The sequence below is a fragment of the Mus musculus genome, chromosome 7 (genome assembly GCF_000001635.26).
Source record: "Mus musculus strain C57BL/6J chromosome 7, GRCm38.p6 C57BL/6J".
Lineage (NCBI taxonomy): Eukaryota > Metazoa > Chordata > Mammalia > Rodentia > Muridae > Mus > Mus musculus.
Genome location: NC_000073.6, coordinates 141,924,119 through 141,945,324, shown reverse-complemented (window position 1 = coordinate 141,945,324; position 21,206 = coordinate 141,924,119). Strand labels below are relative to the sequence as shown.

Here is a 21,206-nt window from a genome sequence, read left to right as displayed (position 1 = left end):
GAACCTCCAGTACTGTGCTTCTCTGTTGGTCTTGACCTGACTATTTCCCAAGTGATGCAGGAGGGTAAGAGGCTATGGTTGTCATGGCTACTGGGTGGCTACATGGCTACACTGACCCATGCTTGCTCACACATGGAGGAACATGAATCCTGTTTCACTCCAGCAGTGTGGTTCTTGGACTGGCAACTTCTTCTATGAAGAAGCCACAGAGCTCTGTCTTCCTGACCCCCTTCCTCAAGGTCCAGGGCAGAAACAAAGTCGAGTTGTGTGAGCTGTAGCCCCACCACAGCCCTGAAACTAGGTGCCCCTGCCTCAGCTCCCTGGAGTGATTACAACATGGGTGGTCCATCTCTGTCCACCGTGTCATCAAGCCTTGTATTATTGGGTATAGTTGTGGTGTCTTATGTAGAAACCACAGGCCTCCCTCTCATATATGGGACCTCTGTAGAGGAACTGTGGTCCAGGTGGCTATAAGGGTGCTGTTCTTAGAGGGTGCCCTTTTCAAAGGGCAACTGTGGGCACCCTGATAATCAGGGAGAGGCCCACGGTTCTCTAGGGTTTGACCTTTCCTCTCCACCCTTGTCCACCCAATGCACAGTACTTATTGCTCCTCAATTCCTCAGTGGTGTTCAGTATTCATTCAGGTCTAATGGCAACAGCAAAGCAACTGAAAAGCAAAGCAAACCACATCCTCTAGGGTCTAGCCCCAGGATCCTCACCTTGACAGCAAAGCCCAGGGATTTACTCATTGATGAGGCCAGCATCCCCCTTCTTCCCTCTTCTCCCTGACCCTCTGGGACGCCTTGGATCTGCATAGTGCCTCCTTGTATTTACAACTGCCTGACTCTGTACATCCATGGTCACCGCTTAGTCTCTCCCCAACTCACTCTGAGCCCCCGACTTTCTGAGCCTTTCCCCAGTCCTTCCCCAGGACTGGAATGTACCAGTGTTAGGGTGGATGCCAAGCATGCTGTGAGTACCTCCTGAGCAATTGTGTCTAGATCCTTGCAAACCCAGGGCCCAGACCCAGGCCTGTGGGGGGTGTGTGTGTGCTGGCTTTCCCCAAAGCCCCCACTCACAGAAGCAGCTATGGATCAATGCCAACATGACCAATGGGCCTGCTTGGTTAGTGTAGTGTACACAGAGTAATCACAAACTTGCCCCTGTCGTGGCTGTAAGGGGAAGAGGTCTCAAGTAATTTCTCCCAGCGTGGCACAGGAATAGAGGGTCTCCAAGCTGTAGTCTGGAGTCACACTACTAAGCCACAGCTCAACTGTCCTGCACACCTGTTCCAACTGCATGCATGTTTGTATTGCACACTTCCAAGCCCAAGGTTGTTGTTGGCTGTGCCAGACTCTGTCTTTGTGACAGACTAGGGTTTCTGCCACCCTTCCCACTCCATCCTGGTGACCTCAGGCCACTTTCCAGACAAGAACCTGCTGCTCCTTGGCAGTTCTGCCTATGCCTATTTTCCCACAGCCCGTTTCCCCTCCTGACAGGTCTTTCAACCTCAATGACTAGAAGCAGCAAAAACATCTGATCTCCCTTCGACAAAGACAAACAGCAGACCAGAAGGAAAATTGAGAGCATTTTATTTTCATTAAAACATATCGGATATTAAGAATTGTGTTTTCCTAATCGCTGTGCTGGGCTTGAAGCCAGGGCATCTCTGCTGACATCAGCTGTGTGTAGAGGCAGGCATGGCCCAACCCCCTATTGGTTGGGAGCTCACTGTAGTTGCCGGGAGCTGACACTTTCCCTGTGAAACTGATGTGGCCTAGTGTTAGGGGCATTCATTCACCACCTGTAACAGATGCTGTGACTCCTCTTGATTGTAGATTTCTACATAGCTCTGCTATCCACACATAGTTGAGAGCTGCAGACATTGCTGCATATGGGTGCCTGCCAGTGACTAGTCAGAGGGGTCCAGGAGTACCGGAAAGAACAGGCATGGGAAGAGAGGAGCTGCCCAACAGAAGGCTGTAGCCTAGAGGCTCCTAGAGCCACAGGGTTCCTGAGCTCAGAGCAGAATCCCAGTAGACAGGTGTTGCTGACATCCCACCTCCTCTCCCTGCAGACTATGTCTCCTGGCAGAAAGCCTGTTGGGGAGGCTGGGCCTAGGGTGTAATAGCCACTTCATTCCTGTCTACCTTTGGCCATGAGGCTTGGCCCCTCATGCCTACTAGTGCCTCAGTTTCCATAAAATAGGCCAATTAATTCTTCACAAGGTTCCTCAAGGCTGCGGTGTGTGTTGTGCCAGGGCTGGGGTGCACACTGAGCTAGTCAACTGCTGGGAGACAAAAAGGCTGGCCCTGTCATAGGAAAGTGTGTTCTCATACTGCATCCTTAATCATTTGCCTGGGGTCCTTAAGGATAGAAATTGGTGGGCAGGTAAAGAAAAACTCTTCTAGTGGAGACAATCCCTGGCTCCTGAGTTCCCAAGGCCTAGCGTGGGCTGGCAAAAACCCCAAGCTGACAACTCAAGACCTGAGAGCGGAAGGCTTTCTGTTCAAAGTTTTAGAAGCCGGAGATGTGTGGCTCTCAGTGCACAGGTTACTCTGCACTGTGACCGTCAGTGGTTCCAGCACATAGCAGTTATGTAATCCCCAGCTTCCATCAGCAATGAGTGGTAGCAGTGAGCTGCAGAAGGCAGAAGCAGGCCTAGTGTTGATCTTCCTAAATGGCCTAGAGGTGACCCCCACACTGCCACAGTGGCTAATGTTACAGGTGTCAGTCCTAGAGAGAAAAAACAAGAATGAAGGAAAGGAGGAATCCTTCCACCATTAATAGCAGCCGGAGTTACAGCTTTTGGGCTTAAGGGGTCTGAGGCCTTTGGAACCTTTTCCTAGCAACCAAAGCTATAGTTTCTCATCTTTAGCGTCTGCCTTTCTTTTAAAATAAATTTCAGGGGCTGAAGAGATGGCTCAGCAGTTACAAGTACTTGCTGCTCTTACAGAGGACCTGGGTTAAGTTCCCAGCACCCACATCAGGCAGTGCGTAATTGCCTGTAACTTCAGTTTTAGGGGACCTGATGCACTCTTCCAGCCCCATGGGCTCCTGCTGCACACTCTGTACAAACATACACTCAAGAATGCACACATATGCATACAATAGTAAAATAAAACTTTAAATATGTTGGTTTTTTTTTTTTGGATGCACATGCTGGAGTGTGTGGATCACAACATACATCAGAGGACAGTTCTTAGAAATCAGTTGGTCCCGTCTGCCACATGGGTCCCAAGGATCAAACTCAGGTTGTCGAGCTTGGTAGTGAGCACCTATATCTGCTAAACCAACTCAGTTTATGCTCTCTCCTTCTCTGTCTGTCTGTCTGTCTGTCTGTTGCTGCCTGTCTCTGTCTCTCTCTGCCTGTCTCTCTCTGTCTCTGTCTCTCCCTCCCTCCCTCCTTTCCTTCCTACCTTCCTCCTCCACTTCTGCCACGTCTCATCTTTGCAGCCTCCCCCTCCCTGCCCCCCACCCCACCCCCCATCCCCACTGCCCATAATTTGTTCTGCAGCCACTTTTTGGAACTCCTCAGGCAGCTTCTCGTGTCTGTTGCCACCACCATCACTCCCACTGCCAGGATAACAGTGACCACCTTCACCTTTGCTGCTGCCCTGCTGCCACCATTTCAAAAGGCACTGCCATTGTATCCACATGTTACCAGAATCTCCAACTCTACCAACAATAAAGATCCAAAGTCAGCAAGAGAAGTCCTCTCCAGCAACACCTTATATCATGCCCATGCTTGTTAGCTTTTATCCACTTGACACGAGCTAGGATTATCTGGGTCCCAGAGTCTAGGAAGAGCAAACATCAATTGAAGAATTGCCTCCATCAGATTGGCAGATTAAACACGTCTCTGGGGCATTTTCTTCACTGATGATTGATGTGGGAGGGCCCAGATCACTGCCAGTGAATGGAGTCACTCTTGGGCAAGTGATGCTGGGTTCATGAAAGAAAGCAGGCTGAGCAAGCCACAGAGAGCAAGCCAGTAGGTAGCAGCCATCCACAGCCTCCGCTTCAGTTCTTGCCTCCAGATTTCTGCCTTGAAATCCTTCCCTCTCCCAAGTTACTTTGGTTATGGTTTTTATCACAGCATCAGAAAGCAAACTAGGACAGTGACCAATGTTGCAAAACCATGGGGTAGCACTGGAGGGTGTCTCCTACAAGACTAGAGACATGAGCCAAACATCTTCCTTCTATATAGGGACAGAAGAGATGGCAGGGCAAGGATCTTTGCACCAATCATAGCATATCCTTCCTGCAAATAAAGTCGTGTTTACATCAATCATAGGCTGTCTTAGTCAGGGTTTCTATTCCTGCACAAACATCATGACCAAGAAGCCAGTTGGGGAGGAAAGGGTTTATTCAGCTTACACTTCCATGTCGCTGCTGTTCATCACCAAAGGAAGTCAGGACTGGAACTCAAGCAGGTCAGAAAGCAGGAGCTGATGCAGAGGACATGGAGGGATGTTCCTTACTGGCTTGCTTCTCCTGGCTTGCTCAGCCTGCTCTCTTATAGAACCCAAGACTACCAGCCCAGAGATGGTCCCACCCACAAGGGGCCTTTCCCCCTTGATCACTAGTTGAGGAAATGCCTTACAGTTGGATCTCATGGAGGCATTTCTTCAACTGAAGTTCCTTTCTCTGTGATAACTCCAGCTGTGTCAAGTTGACACAAAACTAGCCAGTACATAGGCCTTCTTCTGGGCTGCTAGAAGTGTTCCTCTTTTGGCCTAGATAAAGGTGGGGTTTGTAATGGGAAAAGTCTAAAATAAGCAAGTCTTGTCCATAGCTGAGATAGTAACTTCTGGAGCCTGAGTTCTGTTTCAGCAGCAAGCAACTGTGGTTGCAACGTAGCTTCCTCAAAGCAGCCATGGAGTTACCAAGCACCCAGACTACCATAAGAGCAGTCCAGCCTAGCTACTTTGTTGATAGTTTCTGCTCAAGGGCATTGGGGTCTCCAGGAAGGGTCTAACAGCTGGGAAGTCAAATCACCCAGCCCCTTACATCTTAGCTTATTTAAAGATAAACATTAAAAACAATGTTTACAATGACGGTGCATCATTAACATCAACAGTGGCTCGGCAGTATTTACCAATTCACTCTTAAGCAAATACCATAGGCAAAAGTTGAATCGTTTCATCTGCCTCACGTTGGCTCTAGAAGTTGTCTGAGGCTGACAGTCAATTTGGAATCTTTTCAAACATTGCTCAAAGGCTCAAGGGTGGCAGTCACCACCTCTTGGTGGGCAGTACTGGGTCCAGGAGAACACTGGAACTAAGGGTGGCATTGTGGCCATTCTCAGAGTGTGTGCACCATGCAACACAAGCTGCAGGCTCTCGTGGAAACACTCTCCCCCTCCCAGAAGGGCTGCCTGAGCATACCCCTCTCCTTCTTGCTGACCTCCCAGGCCCTGTGTTCTGAGGACCCCCAGATTCTTCCTGCCCTGATACCTAGGCATAAAACATACTGAGCAGCCCTGTCCCGTCCCACCCTGACTCCACTACTTACTTGACTGCCTTCCCATTCCATGCCAATTCTCCCATGTGCCTTCTTTCAGCCAATCCCAGAAGGGGAGCCATGGGCTGGGTCTGTACCCTCTGAGCAGAGGCTTCTGGGTGGAGCCTGAAGCCATAGGCTCCCAGTAGGTGATCAGGACCCTGAAGAAAGCCAGTTTCTCAGTGCACCCCACCTAACTCTCCAGACCCCTTTCTACACACTCTTTGTAGTTGTGCCATCTGTTAAACCTTTGTCACCAGCATAAATGCTGGGATGCCAAGGACCCATTGCTTTAGTTTGACATTTGTGGATCTAACTCTATGCTGTGAACAGAACTCTGAATTTCCTCAAACAGGTTTACGTACATCGCCTCCCTCAACAAATAGCCCTGCAAGATGTCCTCCATTGTTCCCAAGGGCATAGGTGAAAGAGATGGGGCTCAGGTAGTATGTGTCCAGGAAATATATGTCTTACTAAAGAGAGAGACTATGGAGGGAGGTGCTGATCTAAAGGGACCCAGGGACTTTCCTGAAAGCCAAAGGAAAGAATTCTCAGGGCAGGTGGATCTGCAGGGGCACAATCCTCCACCCCATCCCTCGAAGCACTTTCTGATGGGGTAGAAAAGGTTCCAGGAAACAGGTCAGGTGGGGACCTGATGCAGGCTGGGGAGCAAAGGAGAAGGGCCAGGGGACACATCTGAACAGCTGTGGAGAGTTTGCGTGTCATGCTCTGCTTCCTGGGCTGCAGCGCTCATAGACAAACTGTACTGATAACTCTGCCAGATGCCAACCTCCCTCCTCATTGATGCTCTCTGTGTGCACCTCTGCACTGGGTATTAAGCGAGCAATCTACTTAATGCCTGAGAAGGGACCTCTGAGGCTGGTATTTCTGGGAAGAAGTACATTTGTGATACAGTCACACTCCTGGGGGGTTGCTGCATTGGCTTCTTGTTGCATCATGCATTATTGTTTATGGAAGGAAGAGGGTCCCAGTAACAGACAGGGATTCTCCCTGGCTCTTCCATCAAGTGCATTATTTTTCCTTCACTTTATCCTCCTCTTCCTTCTCATCTTTTTCTTTCTTCCTTTCTTTTTTCTTCTCCCCCCTTTCCTTCTATCTTTTCTTTCTTTTTCTGCCTTCTTTTCTTTTTTCCCTCCTTCCTTCCTACCTTCCTTCATTTCTCCCCTCCTTCCTCCCTTTCTTCCTTTCCTTTGGTGTTGGGGGACAAAATTTCATGTAGCCCTAGCTTGACTTCAATTCACTAAGTAGCAAAAGATGACCTTGAACTCATGATCCTCCTGTCTCTGCTTCCCAAGGCTGGGATTACAGGCATGACCCCACAGCTGATCACTGGCTTTCCTTAAAATGAGAAGAAACCATCACAACCAATGGAATGCCAGTATTTCTGGTGAAGGCAATTTCATAAGTTTTGGCTGAGGCTCACACTCTCCTGCCCAATGCTTTACCCCAGAGGAGTTGAAGAACATCCTAGATATCTTATCAAAAGCATCTATACAGACTGGTAGTATATTATTCAGGGGATAAGGGTACCTGTCACCAAGCTTGAAAACATGAGTTCAATCCCTGGGACCCACATGGCAGAAGGAGAGATCAACTCTTACAAGTTGACCTCTGAGCTCCACATGTATTCTGTGGCTTTCATTTCATGCATATACACACAGGCATAAAATAAATAAATGTAATAAAAATTAGAGGCTGGAGTTCAGCACTTCAGAGAACTTTCTCTTTTTTACAAAGGACCTTGGTTCAGTTCCCAGAACCCACATGACAGTTCCCATCCATCTGTAACTGATGCTCTCTTCTGGCCTCCACGGGCACCAGACACTCGTGTTTTACCCATACATGAAATAAAACTGGTCAAATACATATAAAATTTCTCATCTTAGCCATTTTCAGGTGCATAGCTCAGCAGCACAAAGCTCCCTTTACCATCCAAACTTTCCATCCTCCCAAGTGAAATTCTGGTCCCATGAAACATCTTCTTCCCACCTTCCCCAGCCCCTAGGAGCCTAGCCTGCTTTCTGCCTCTGTGTTTCTGATGACATTGAGCACATCCTATGAGTAGATTCTTGCAGTACATAGTCTTTTGTGTCTGGCTTATTTTGTTGTGCCTGTCCCCCAAGCCCATCCATGCTGTAGCGTGTGTCAGAGCTTCCTCTGAAAGTCTGATCATATTTTACCTGTGATGTGGGCAGACCGCCTCATCAGAACACAGGAAGGACTGGACCACTGTTCAGAGCTCACGTACTACTCGGTCACCAGCTGGCCTAAGACAACATCCTTGTGAACCCCCTGAGGGGAACCCCGGAAAGATCCATGTCGTTGCTGGAGAAGAGCCTTGTGCACAGATGTGAGTGGGCAAGGGTCCCTGTCATGCCTCCTAAGATTCAATGTGTTACATTCATAAGATAAGGGCTCCAAATAAGACAGAAGCCACCTAGGCTGGTATGGGGGTTAGAGTGAGAAAAGTCCCCCATGGCTCAGTATTTGAAAACTTGGTTCCCAGTTGATGAAGTTGTTTGAGAGTTTAGGAGATGGATTCTTGTCGAAGAGGTGTGTCACTGGGGATGAGCTCAGAGACTTTAGAACCTCACTCCCACTTCCAGATTACCTTCTCTGCCTTTTGCGTGTGGTTGAAGATGGATCTCTCAGCTTCCTGTCCCAAGCCTACTCTGCCATTATGCCCTTTCCCTCTAGACTAGTCACCCCAAATAAACTCTTCTAGAAGTTGCTTTTGGCCATTGTGCTTTACCACAGTGACAGAGAACTAACTAATCCAGCTGGAGAGTGGCTCAGTCAGTAAAATGCTTGCCACGCCAGCCAGCAGATCCAGTCTCCAAAACACCAACATAACAGCGTGTGGGTGGTCAGAGGGCTTTGTACTGGGGATATAGAGATGGGAAGACCTCCAAGCTCTCTGGCCAGCCCACCTCACCTAATTGGCCGGTTCCAGGCCCAGCCAGTCTCAAAAAATAAGACACACAGTACCTGAAGAAAATTCTCAAAGTTAACCTGTGGCCTTTGACATATATGTGCATTTACAAATAAACAGTAATACTCATGAGTGTGTGTACATGTACATACACACACAGAGAGCACACATGGCAACACAGGCACACATACACATAGAGGGGAAAGAAATATACACACACAGAGGAGGGGGGAGGGAGAGCGGGGAGGGAGATTGAGAGGTTGAGAAACTGTTCCAACTGCTCTCTAGCCCAGGGCCAGAGGCATGAAAGATGCAGCCAAACCTGGGCAGTGTCTTCCCTGCCTCCCCTTAGTGTTCCTCAACTACATCTGTTTCACTCCAGCCCCTGTCTCTATGTTCTCATGGCCCCACTCCTTCCTATCCATTCCTCTTGGATCTCTTTTATTAGCACATTGTGCCAGGGCCACCCTAATCCAGGATGGTGTCATCCAGGGCTCCCCCACTTGATGATACCTTCGAAGATCCTTTTGTTATGCAGATGCCCTCATAGATGCTGTGAATTGGACAAGAGTGGATCTTCTGGGCTTCCACACAGCCCCCTCCAACTCTATACAACCCTACAGTGTCCAGCAGAATGACTCTAAAAGCAAGGGATCCAGATTCCTGGATAGGGGCTGTATTAGTCAGGGTTCTCTAGAGTCACATAACTTATGGATAGTCTCTAGATAGTAAAGGAATTTATTGATGACTTACAGTCGGCAGCCCAATTCCCAACAATTGTTCAGTCGCAGCTGTGAATGGAAGTCCAAGGATCTAGCAGTTACTCAGTCTCTCTCACACAGCAAGCAGGCAAAGGAGCAAGAGCTAGACTCCCTTCTTCCAATGTCCTTATATTGTCTCCAGCAGAAGGTGTAGCCCAGATTAAAGGTGTGTTCCACCACACCCTTAATCCCAGATGAAAAGGTATAGCCCAGATTAAAGCTGTGTTCCTTAAACTCGGAGATTTAATCTTCTGGAATCCATAGCCACTATGGCTCAAGATCTCCTTACCAAGATCCAGATAAGGATCTCCAAGCCTCCAGATAAGGGTCACTGGTGAGCCTTCCAATTCTGGATTGTAGTTCATTCCAAATATAGTCAAGTTGACAACCAGGAATGGCCACTACAGGGGCCAAACCTGTTATACCCGTGGGAGTAGTGGCCCTTTCCCAAGGAGTGGAAGATGGAGCTGGGTATAGAATATCATATGTGGGCTAGAAAAGCATGATCCTGGAAGCCCTATGCTAAGAAACACCCAGGCCATGGACCTTTCCAGAAGCCAGCAGGATGTGAGCCCAGCATTAAGCTGGCTGTCGTTGGCTATGAAAGAGCTACTCTAAACAGCAGATGCTCTAACTAGGTCTGCTACCCTCAGGTGAAGGCTTGGGTTGGACCCTGGCAGATCCCTGACTAACATCACACTCACTTTCTGCAAAGGGAAGAGGATGCGTAGCAATCAGGGCAGAGGCGGGTCCGAAGCTCTCCATGACCACAGGCTGAGGCATAAGGGAGATAGGCCTTAAGGCTCTCACAGGCCCAGGGGCTATGAGGGGCCCGGTCCAGCTTCCTAGACCTTGCTTCCAAGTTAGTGCAGCAATGCTACTATGGGCATCCTGGAACTGCCTGGTAGTTACTGGTTTCTTGGGACAGAACCTTGCTTTCCTGAGGCCGTGGGTCAGTGCAGTAGGAAAGCAGATGGTCAGTTGTACCCTGCGTATGAGTGACAGACTGGCCTGCCAGGTTCTTAAAATGTCCTGGGAGCTCCCAGACCAACAGGGAGACAAGGAACAAGGCAGAAGATTGCAGAAGCCAAAACCACTGACCCAAAGGGCACAGAGGCGCCTGCGGTATTCCTCAACCGCAGGTCATGTGGGTTCGAGGCAGGTGATTCTACTGGAAAAACCTTGCCACCCAGTTCTTGATCAGACCCCAACCTCCTGGCCAGGCCCCTCCCTTGAGGAGTGGAAGCCCACAGCCTGGTGAATGAGAGACAAAGAGAAGGAAGGCCAGCAGCTGGACACTGAGCCTGCCCCCACAGCAGGCAGCGTATCTCCCAGTGTCAGACCAGACGGAGCAGGTGCAGGCCACCACGGGGACTGGGGCTTTGTGCTGTCAGCCTGGGGCCCGATATACATCATCCATCATCAACCTGAAGGTCCCTCATCTGCATTCTAATGAGAAAGGGGGTGGGGACTACATGGAGCAGCTGATCCACCAGCCAAGGTCCCAGGGCCCCACAGGGCCAGGCAGTGAGAGGCTGCCTTCCAGAGAACAGAAGTGTGAGTGCCCATGGCTTTCCTGGAGATCCACTCAGATTGTACCACCTGCCACAGAAGGAACTGCAAACAGCCACTGCCTGCTTGTAGAGAGGTCTTCTTGGACCCTGGCCAGCCCTGCTTGGCGAGGAATGAGTTCTCCTGGGTCTTAATGCATCTGATGCAGATTTTTTTCTGCCATCAGCTGACTTTGTGTACAAGGAATTATAGATGCCCCCTTCCAGATGGGTGCAGTGTCCCATACTGGGCCCTGCCTATGCACTGGCTGGGGATATTACTGCCTGGCCCCAGCACTCACCGGGACCCCAACAGGGTCACACATTTGCACCTATGTGCGGACAGGAAAGATCCAGGCCTAGGTTTTGAACCTCCTCAGTAGGAGAAACAGGATGAGTTTGAAATGCTGTGGAGAGTGATGTGAAGGGGCTGGATGGGGTTTGTAGGAGACACCTTCAAAGTCTTTGGAAACATCTGTAATCTTATTTTTTTAACACACACACACACACACACACACACACACACACACACACACACACACACACATTTATTTGCTATACCAGGCAGAAAGGCAGAATCTGAGTCAAGCCCCATGCCCCAAGCGAAGCTATTAGGAGGGAGACCCACTGACTAAGGTTCCTAGCTGTTTTTCTCCTTAGAGAGTGAGGAAGGGTCTTCTGTAAGGCTCTGGAGAGTGTGTGCTGAGGCTAGTAAGAAATCACCCAGTGACCGGGAGTCGGAGGTTAACAATACTTTTTGGTAACTGTCATAAAACTGGCAACAGCTAATGGTTTCAGGATAGTTACACGGCTGACCCGCCCCTGGCGTCACTGTATGTTGATCTGATTGTCTGAGACAAAGTCTCAGCTATGGCCCCGAACTCACTCCGTACGTTAGGCTGGCCTTAAATTCACAGGGCTCCACCTAAGCACTGGAATTAAAGGCGTGCATCATCACATCTTGAGGGAGTTAAACAATGATAAATCTTTCTAATAATTTAAAAATTATTAGTTTTTGGTGTGTGTGCTTGCATGTTTCTGCCTGGTGCACGTGTGGAGATCACAGAACAACTTGCGGGAGTTGGTTCTCTCTGTTCACCCTGTGAGTTCTGGAGGCCACACTCAGGCCATCAGGCTCGGTGACAAGTACCTTTATTTATCTTGCTGGCCCAGTAATGAATATCCTTAATTCCATGACCTAAGAACTATACCTGACATTTTGAAGAAAAATAAAGAAAAGGTCTAGCCCTCCAGGGTCAAGGAGACACACGTGACTGTTAGCCACCTCTGCACCCACACCCTGCACCCAAAGGTCGACCAAGCATTGGAAAACAATTCCGTCTGTGCTGAGCATGGATGATCCTCTCCCACCACCACCATCGTTCAACTATTAAACTAGTATTATACCCTATGTCTGTGACCCCAGCATGAGAGGGCTGAGACAAGAGAATTATTGATTGGAGACTCTTAGGTATTATAAAGTCCCTGTGGTGTGTGTGTGTGTGTGTGTGTGTGTGTGTGTGTGTGTGTGTGTATTGTGAGGAGAAAGAGAAACAGAGGGAGAGGGAAAGAGAGAACGACTACAAAACAATCAAACTAAAACCAAACACCCCAGCCCCACTGCTTATGGGTTTTCAGTCTTCAGAACTCAGGTGCACAGGCAGATTATGTCATCATATGCCCTATGTCATCATCAGGCCCTATGTCATCATATGCCCTTTGTCATCATCAGGCCCTATGTCATCATCAGGCCCTATGTCATCATCAGGCTATTTTTACCTACAGAGCAGAGTTGTTATCTTTACCATCCTTGGTCCAGTCTCCCCTGGAAACTCGTATTTAGTCAATAAAAAAGACTTATTTGGGGGCTGGAAAAATGGCTGAATGTACCTGAGTTCAGTTCCCAGTACTCACAGGGTGGCTTGCAAGCATCTACAATTCCAGGGAGCTGACACTTTCTGATGATCTCCTATGATGGACGCCTATGTAAGTGGTACACATAAGCTCAGACAGACACATGCATATGAATAAACGGATGGATGGATAGATAGATAGATAGATAGATAGATAGATAGATAGATAGATAGATAGACAGACATTTGTAAAAGTTTGAATCAACAAGACAACATGAGTGGGGCTGAGACCAGAACAAGTATCTGACCTGCACAAGCATCCACTTAAAAGCAGTTCTTTTCCCTCTCATCCTTTTCATGGGAGAGTCTGTTGCAGATTGAAGGTGTAGTCCTCTTCCCAGCACCTCTTGCTGTCCCAATGTGCAGAGCATCTACTTCTGAGGGCCCTGCCTGCCCCACACAGCCTCTTAGCCTAGCACCCTCTGGATTAGGTCTTTTCAATTCCCTTTCGAAGGCAGAGGGTTATTTCAACATATCTCTGTCTATGCCTTGTAGCATTCCCTTGTCATAAACATCTGGGCTGCATCCTTCCCAGAGGTTTGCAGGGAGTTTCCCAGGCTGTACCATCTGGTTCTCTTTCAAGTTTTCCCTTCTCCAATTTTATTGTATTGTATTTGCATGTGCATGTATGTGTGCATGGCATGGCATGGATGTGGAAGCCAAAGAGCAACATGGAAATCTGTTCTTTCCCGCCCTGGGGATTAAACACAGGTCATCAGACTTGACAAAGGGTGCCCTTCCCTACTGAGCCATTTTGTCAAGCCTCCATGGCAAGTTTTCTACCCTGATTGTTCTGATACAGGGTTCTTTGCCAGAATCTTGGGGTCAATGTGTCTGATTCCACTACTTGGGTCCTGAATCTTCACCAGACTTGTCCAGATTAACATGGGAAGAGCTGACGTCAGCATGGGACTTGGTCCTCTGTTCACAGGTAGGGGATATTTCTTCAGTCACTAGGTGACGTGTGTATCTACTGGGCATCTAAAGGTGCCCCCTACAGGTCTCAGATGAGCAGCATGGCTCATGGCAGCTGCCACTGTCATTCAATGGAGGTTCTAAGTGACAGGCACCCATGCTGCTGTTCTAATCTATGGGGGGACTCAGCCCTAGCCCCCACGCCCATGGGAGAGACCCCAGCCTTGGCTGAGCCCTAAAGGGAACCCAGAAGCCCATCATTTCTACAGAACTGAAGTGATGATTGTGATGTGGTAGATGAACTTCAGAGAAGATAGCAAGTGAACATGTGCCTGGGATTTACAGTACATGGGACACCTGGGACAAGGGACCTTTGGAAGAGTCATCAGCAAAGCCCGTGTGTGAACAGAGGGAAGGAAGGAATTGCTGGCTCTTCTCAATAGATGCTGGTAATGCTTTCAATCATTCATAATAATTAAAAAAAAAAAGCAGCCAACTAGGAACAGAGAAAATGTCTTCAAGCACCCTGGTGAGTCACATAAGCCATCCTTGACATTATGAATGGAGCTAAGGCTTGTAGGAAACTGCCTTCAATCCCAGGCTCTGGAGAACACAGAGAAAAAGCAGAGTGCTACCCTCACATGAGACACAGTTGGACACGTGGAAAATCCAGCCTCTAGCCCCAGTATTGCACACTGTGACCCTACGATGGGGCCAGGTAGGAAGTAGCAAAGTTATAGGGAGGTCACCAGGATTGACCCTGACCCATAGAACCGGGGTCCTAAGAAGAAAAGGATTTCAGGGCGTGCATGCTCCTATAATCCACCCTAATGAAACTCATTGGGTTACAAGGGAAAAAAATGAAGATATAAAAGTGGAAAATGCATTAGTTGTGAAAAGGAAGGAAAGTGGTGGGAGTGGGGGTGTGGCAATAGACAATAACGAGGGATGAATATGATCAAAGTAAGTTGTATACATGTATGAATGTCAATGAAATCCACTTATGCATAATTACTATATGCTAATGAAACACATTTAAAAAGAAGAGGCTGGGGGGAGATGGCTCAGTGGGTAAAACGCTTGCCATGCGAACCTAAGAACCTGAATTTGAGTCCCCAGAACTCACGTAAAGCTGGGTGTGGGGGCATGCATCTGAAATACCAGTGCTCCATGGCAGGATGGGAGGCAGAGATACAAGAAGAGTGCAGACTGGCCAGCCAGCCTACCATATGCAACAGGGAACAAGAGAGAAGATAGGATGCAAGGCTGGTCTCTGACCTCCACATACATGACTGCTCCCATGCATGTGAATGTGTGTACACAGAAACAGACAGACACATGATCAGGGCACACACAGTCAGAGGCCAGCCATGTGAAGACAGAAGATACTCTCTCAAACCAAGGACAGATACCTTGGAAGAGTCAGCCCTGTGATACCCTCATCTCTGACTTCCAGTTTCTAAGGCTATAAGAAAATGAATTTCTATGCAAGCCCTTGGCCCATGGCTCTTTGGGACACTGGCTGAGGTAAACTGCAAAATCAGCACAGAGGGAGTAGTTTTAGTCTGAGAAGTAGAAGGTCAGGAGAGGAGCGGCCACACACTAGTGTGAGGTACTTACTGCTGCCAAGCTGTGTATGCATTTACAATGGTTAAGGTGGAACATTTAACATCCTATGTATTTTGCTTTACTAAAAAAATTAATGTAAGGGAGCTGGAGAGGTTCCAGGGGCCCTGAGTTTAATTCCCAGCAACCACAGGGTGGCTTACAGCCATCTGTAATAGGACCCGATGCCTTCTTCTGAAGACAGCTACAGTGTACATAAAAAAGTGTGAATGAAGAAAATATCTAATAAAAATTGTATAAAAAGTAAATAATTCTTTTTTTAAAAAAATGAATGTGAGCTGAGAATAGGACTCAGCAGGTAAAGCTCTATCCGTTCATGTGAGAGGACTGGATCACCAGAAACCACACAAGTGCCAAGTGGGCACAGCAGCCTGCCTCCAATTACAGCCCTCGAAGGCAGAGACAAGGGATTCCTGGGGCAAGTTGGCTAGTGAGGAGACTAGCCAAATCTAAGAGCACAATGAAAAGGCAGAAGGAAGCTGGAGGAAGACTCATAACATCAGCCGTGGGCTTTCACATGGACACACACTCATACACACACACACACACACACACACACCAGTACACACTCAGACACACACACACCTACCATACTTACATATGCAGGAAACTACTAAGAAAAAAGGAAAAAGTGGTGCAAGAAGTCAGTTGTGAGCCAGGTGAGGTGATGTACACACGTCCTCTCAACAGGCAGGAAGATCGATCGGGAGTTCAAGGTCATCCTCAACTACATTAGAGATGTCTAAAACAAACAGCCAGCAACCATCACAGTGACAAAAACTAAAGTCAAACCAAGCTGCAACAACAACACAACAACAAAAAACCAAGTTGTTCAAACCATGGTTAAGAGGAGACGATGTTCATGGTACCCCCCTCCAAATATCAAATACCTGTGAGTAAATCCAGCAAGAGATGTGTCAGAGAACTACAAAAACCGTGACAGTCTGGGAGAATTTAATTCATAACCAAAAACAGAGAAAACCGCCTCTGCCGTGGGCCAAAAACTTGGAAGTGAACACGCTAAGTCTCCCTAAATTCTCCTTTGTGCTTCGTTTTAGACGTAAGGAATGTCCTGTCCGTCTGACATGGAAGGAGTTAGGGGACATTGCTTGGGGGGGGCACTCTGAGCCACATCCTGGGCTGCTAAGACACTGATTTCTATTCCTGATGCACTTCCCGCTCTGTGCGCTGAGCTGGGTGCAATAATAGACTTCCTACTGTTGCCGCCCTCGCGCCGAGATAACCCGCTTCCCACCACGACTAGCTGCTATTTCCATCCTCCCGTTCCTAGTGTCTTATTTAGGAAGCACAAAGGCAGCTCTGTGCATTTCCACAAGTGTAGAGAACCCACAGTTCCAAGCCTGGAAAACCATTTATCTTGGGAGGGGCAGGGGACAGGCCATAGGTATAGCCATGGGACAGGGACACCTCCTGAATATGGGGCACAGGGACTAACATAAACGGAAGAGTGAACCTCCTTGGAGTCTTTGTGTCTGCATCCTCTGAAGTATTGTCCTGTGTCTTTCTCTTTTGGTGTATTTCTTTCTTGGTGTGAGTGTGTGTGTGTGTGTGTGTGTGTGTGTGTGTCTATGGATCTGTGACGTGTGAGCTGTCTGTATGCTAGTCTATGTGTATCTATGTATGCATGCCTATGTCTATGTGTCTCTGTGTGTGTTTCTCTGGGACTGTGTGTGAGACTGGGCTGTGTGAATGTATGTCTGGGTGTGTGTGACATGTGGATTGTCTGTGTACATGTCTGTGTGTGTCTATATGAGTGGTTCTCTGTCTAGTCTGTGACTGTGCAGGAGCCAGTCTAGTCTGTGACTGTGCAGGAGCCAGGACCGAGGGAGCTGTCTGCAGCTGTAGGGACACAGCTTATGTTCACATTTGGACGGAATATACAACTTGACTATTCACTGAGCCCGCCGTCAGGTCCTCACTGTATCAGTATCAGGCAAAAGTCACTACCTCCACTCTCCCAGTCACCTTCAGCCTGGCTGTCTGCCTCTCCAGGTCCTGTTACAAAGTTGGAGGCTCACGGGCAGGGGCCCATGTTTATCTACTCCCTGTCCCTACTCTAGTTGGCCTGGGTCCTAGGATGCTATCACAGGACATTTGGGAATGAGTTTAGTGAATGAGTTTGTTCTGACCCCAAATGTTCTGACCTACAAATTATCCATTTCAATAGTTGGAAGTTTAATGGCATAAGTAGCTAAATGTCTATAACACCGTCCTTTCCTTTCCTTTCTCGACACGTGCTGAGTTTTCACTTTTTGATTTATTTATGGTTTGTGGGAGGGGGTGTACATATTGTTTTGTTTTGTTGAGACAGGGGCTCACAATATAGCCTAGGATGGGTTTGAATTCATAATTCTGCTCCTTTGGCCAGGGTTACTGGTATACACTACCACATCTGGCCTAATATTTTAGAAAAAAATGTTATTACATTTTGTGTGTGCCTGTGTGTCTCTCTGTGTGTGTCTCTGTGCCTCTGTGTATGTACACACACACACACACACACACACACACACATGCCTATGTCATGGCTCATCTGCTGAGGTCAAACAATGATCTTCAAGGGTCAATTCTCTCCTTCCACCACATGGGTTCTCGTCAAACTCAGGTTGTCAGGTTTGCCAGCCCCTTCACCTGATGAGCTATCTGTGGCTCAGAGCCAGCCCACCTGACGTTTAAAATGTATATAATTTATTTAATATGTTTGGATGGTTTGCCTGAATGTATGTAAGCATGTCTGTTGCCCACAGAGGTTACAAGAGGACATCAGATCCCCTGGAACTGGAATTATAGTTGATCTAGGTGCTGGAAACTGAACCCAGGTTCTCTAGAAGAGCAAACAGTGTTCTTAACCGCTAAACCTTATCTTGCCAGTGCCACACTTAACCATTTAAATGAGCATCTATTATATGTATTTATAAGCACAGTTGTTTTCTCTTTGTCTTCTTGGCTGGCTGCCTAACCTCTGTTTTCTCCCCTTTTTTGTTGTTCATTTTCTATTGTGTCTCCTATAAATGGCATGCTGGCTTTGGTCTCTTTCCCAACACTCTCAAAGCTGAAAGTCTCAGTAGAGATTGAGGCCTGGACACTACTGTGATTCTCAGTGTTCCCATCTACTCTGCCACCTACTGAGCAGGCCCTTACATCCTTCTCCAGCTGTGGTGCTTTAAAGTAGAATTTAGATTCTTGATCTCCAGTTGGTAGAACAGTTTGGGAAGGCTTAGGAAGTGTGGGTGTATTGGAGGAGATATGTCCCTGGGGGCAGGCTTTGAATTTTCAAAAGGACTCAGTCCTCTCTCGCTGCCTCATGGTTATGGATCAAGATGTGAGCTCTTAGCTGTTTCTTTGCTCCACCATTATGGACTGTAACCCTATGAAACAGTAAGCCAAATTGCATGCTTCCTTTTATAAGTTGCCTTGGTCATGGTGTGTTATACGAGAATAAAAAGATCACTAAGACACTAGTCATCGCCATGTCAACTGAACTCTCTTTGTTCCACTTCTCATCTCAGGGGTGGGTTGCATGTTTTAATCCTGTATCTATTTTCTGGTAGCTTCCCTTCATATCTTATCATGCACCAGAAAGTATTTCTATCAACATCAGAAGTGATCCCCTGTGGTCCACCCAGTTGGGGCAACCATTCCTCCAAGGGATGATTACTCTACAGCATTTGGGACAGTCATGGTGTGATGCCAACACACACACACACACACACACACACACACACTGGTGTGTTATTGTTTTGTGGGTCATCTTAGCACCTGGGTGCAGTGCCTACCACTCTCTTGGTAGGTGGGTGTCATTAGCCAAGGTTCCCCCAGAAACAAGAAGAGTCCCATACACTGGATCAGAAAGGCCCCACATACGTATGTGTGCACTTACACCTACACACACAATGCACACATGCCAACTACACTCTGAGACCTGCATGTCTGTATGCCCACTATGTACTACACATTCATGTATGTGCACACAAAACAGATATGTATGTGTGCTACATAACCACACACACATCACAATTCATATGCACAACTATATACCCACACTCCACTACATTTGTCTATAACCACATCATGTACCTTTGTGCAGATATCTATGCTCATACATGTACATGAACTACACACATGTATACATACATACAAAGTCCCTTTGTGTACAATACCTCCACAGTATATGAGGACAAATCATGTGCCACGGCTACACAGGCATGTGGTAGACCCCTCACCTACCTCAGCCACACATATGTGCACACCCTATTGCTCACTCCCACATGGCCTGGCTCTCCTCTCTGCTCTGGCTTTGTCCTCCATGTTTCTCTGGCTTATCTCCTGAAATGCCAAGTCCTTGTGGACCCTTGATAATGCTCTGGAAATAGAGTTGAGGGATGTGGTACAGATGCTGATGGAAACAGGGTGCTGGACTCAGGTGGTCAGTTTTGTCCTCTCAGGGACAGCTATGTCTCTGTCCACTATTGCCCAGAGACTCAGAAAAGGGACACTTACTGTTAGCGCCTGAGCAGCGGCAAACGGCCACCAATTTAAAGGCTGTCCATTGTTGTCTGATGCTCCAGGAGCCCAGTGGACCACGAAGCCGTCAGTCACTGGAGGAATCTCAGCTCTGGGGATACTCTGGCCACATAAACCACCTCCAGATCCTAAAAAAGAAGGGGGTCAGGGTGCCAGTGAAGGGCAGTGCTCCTTCTTGCTGTAGGAGTAAAGCCAGGGCAGGGGAAAGAAACAGAAGATCAATAGAAAGCATTTTAAAAGGAGGGAGGAGGTGAAACTGAGAGACCTGGTGACAAAGATAGATACAGAGACAGAAAAGTCGAAAAGGTGATGGTAAGCTGGCTGGGAAGCTCAAGAGCTGGAAAACCTCATGGCCATCCTGGCTACTGTAGCCTGGCCTTCGAATCCCCTCCCTCCTTCACCCCTCTGGGGGTGCGGAGGGGGGTGGAGACTCTTGCACCTCGACCGCCAGGTGGCGCTAGAGGTCCCCTGACTTGGTTTCTGCAGGCAGGACCGGTGATTTCTGATTTCTGATCAGTGGCCTTTCTTCCCTCTTATTTGGAAACATTGTTCAGAGGAGGCTAGGGAACAATTGTGGGTGTAGGATGGGAGGATGGAGCCTTACAAGAGGCAGGCTCAACACTATGACAGCCTGCAGAAGCAAACACTCTGAGGTGCATCAAATTCAAATGGTCCTAGGAGGTGGCTGGAAGAACTTGAGAACTGGGAGCCCCTCTCTCCATTCTGTTCTTAATGTCCTCTCCCACAGAGCCAGGGTCATAGAACACAGTGTTCCCACCTGGACATCTTTTCTCCATAATCAGCTGACTGAAACAGTCACTCTTTCAGCTATATTATCTTTTCAAGGGGTTCTGAAGTCCACTCTAAAACCATGAATCACAGCCAGGTGCATCTACTTCTGTGAGGTTGTCCTCCTGCCTCTGTTGTGACGTTTTCTGGGGGAGACGTGAACAAAATGTTTGTTCACTCTAGGTAAGGTATCAAGGGCAGATCGAAGACATCCTTTCCACCCAAGTCTAGCTTGGTGAACCAAGGACTTAAAGCTTCTTTGATAGAACACAGGTTGCAGGTAGCTTCACAAAGGCATCTCTCCTCCCCAACACTTACTGCTTGCGATCTTATACAGTCTTGGTAGAGTTATGAGCTGTAGGCAGCTGGGCACCTAAAAGATGGCGCCGGCTTCCGGTACACCGTCGTAAACAATGGCACTGCGCAGGCGCTAGCCCGAATCTGGCGCCAACCCCTCCCAAGCGGGTGCATACAAATCAATCTGCTGGCAGACTGACCAATCCCAGGAGGACACATAGCTCTCCCCAGTGCTGGGGTGTATATAAGCAGTCCTCCCTGGCTTTCCCGGGTTCCCGTAGCATCGAGGTGTTCCTGAAATAAAGAAGGCTGTTGAGAAGAATCCGACCGTGTTGTGTTTTTCTTGCTGGACGAG

The 21,206-nt window shown here is 48.1% G+C and overlaps 1 long non-coding RNA gene across 4 annotated transcripts; it reads right to left on the bottom strand.

Moving 5' to 3' along the window:
- Positions 1–1,574: 1,574 nt before the first annotated feature.
- Positions 1,575–21,022, bottom strand: Gm32539. 4 transcript variants are annotated; one of them, XR_378616.3, is made up of 3 exons: positions 20,544–21,022; positions 19,742–19,893; positions 1,575–2,736 (listed from the first exon to the last, which is right to left on the bottom strand). It is a non-coding gene; the product is annotated as a predicted gene, 32539 (long non-coding RNA). The 4 variants fall into 4 exon arrangements; XR_378615.3 differs by having other exon boundaries at positions 1,581–2,736; positions 20,873–21,022; XR_870055.1 differs by lacking the exon at positions 1,575–2,736 and adding an exon at positions 4,430–4,451 and having other exon boundaries at positions 20,873–21,022.
- Positions 21,023–21,206: the final 184 nt, after the last annotated feature.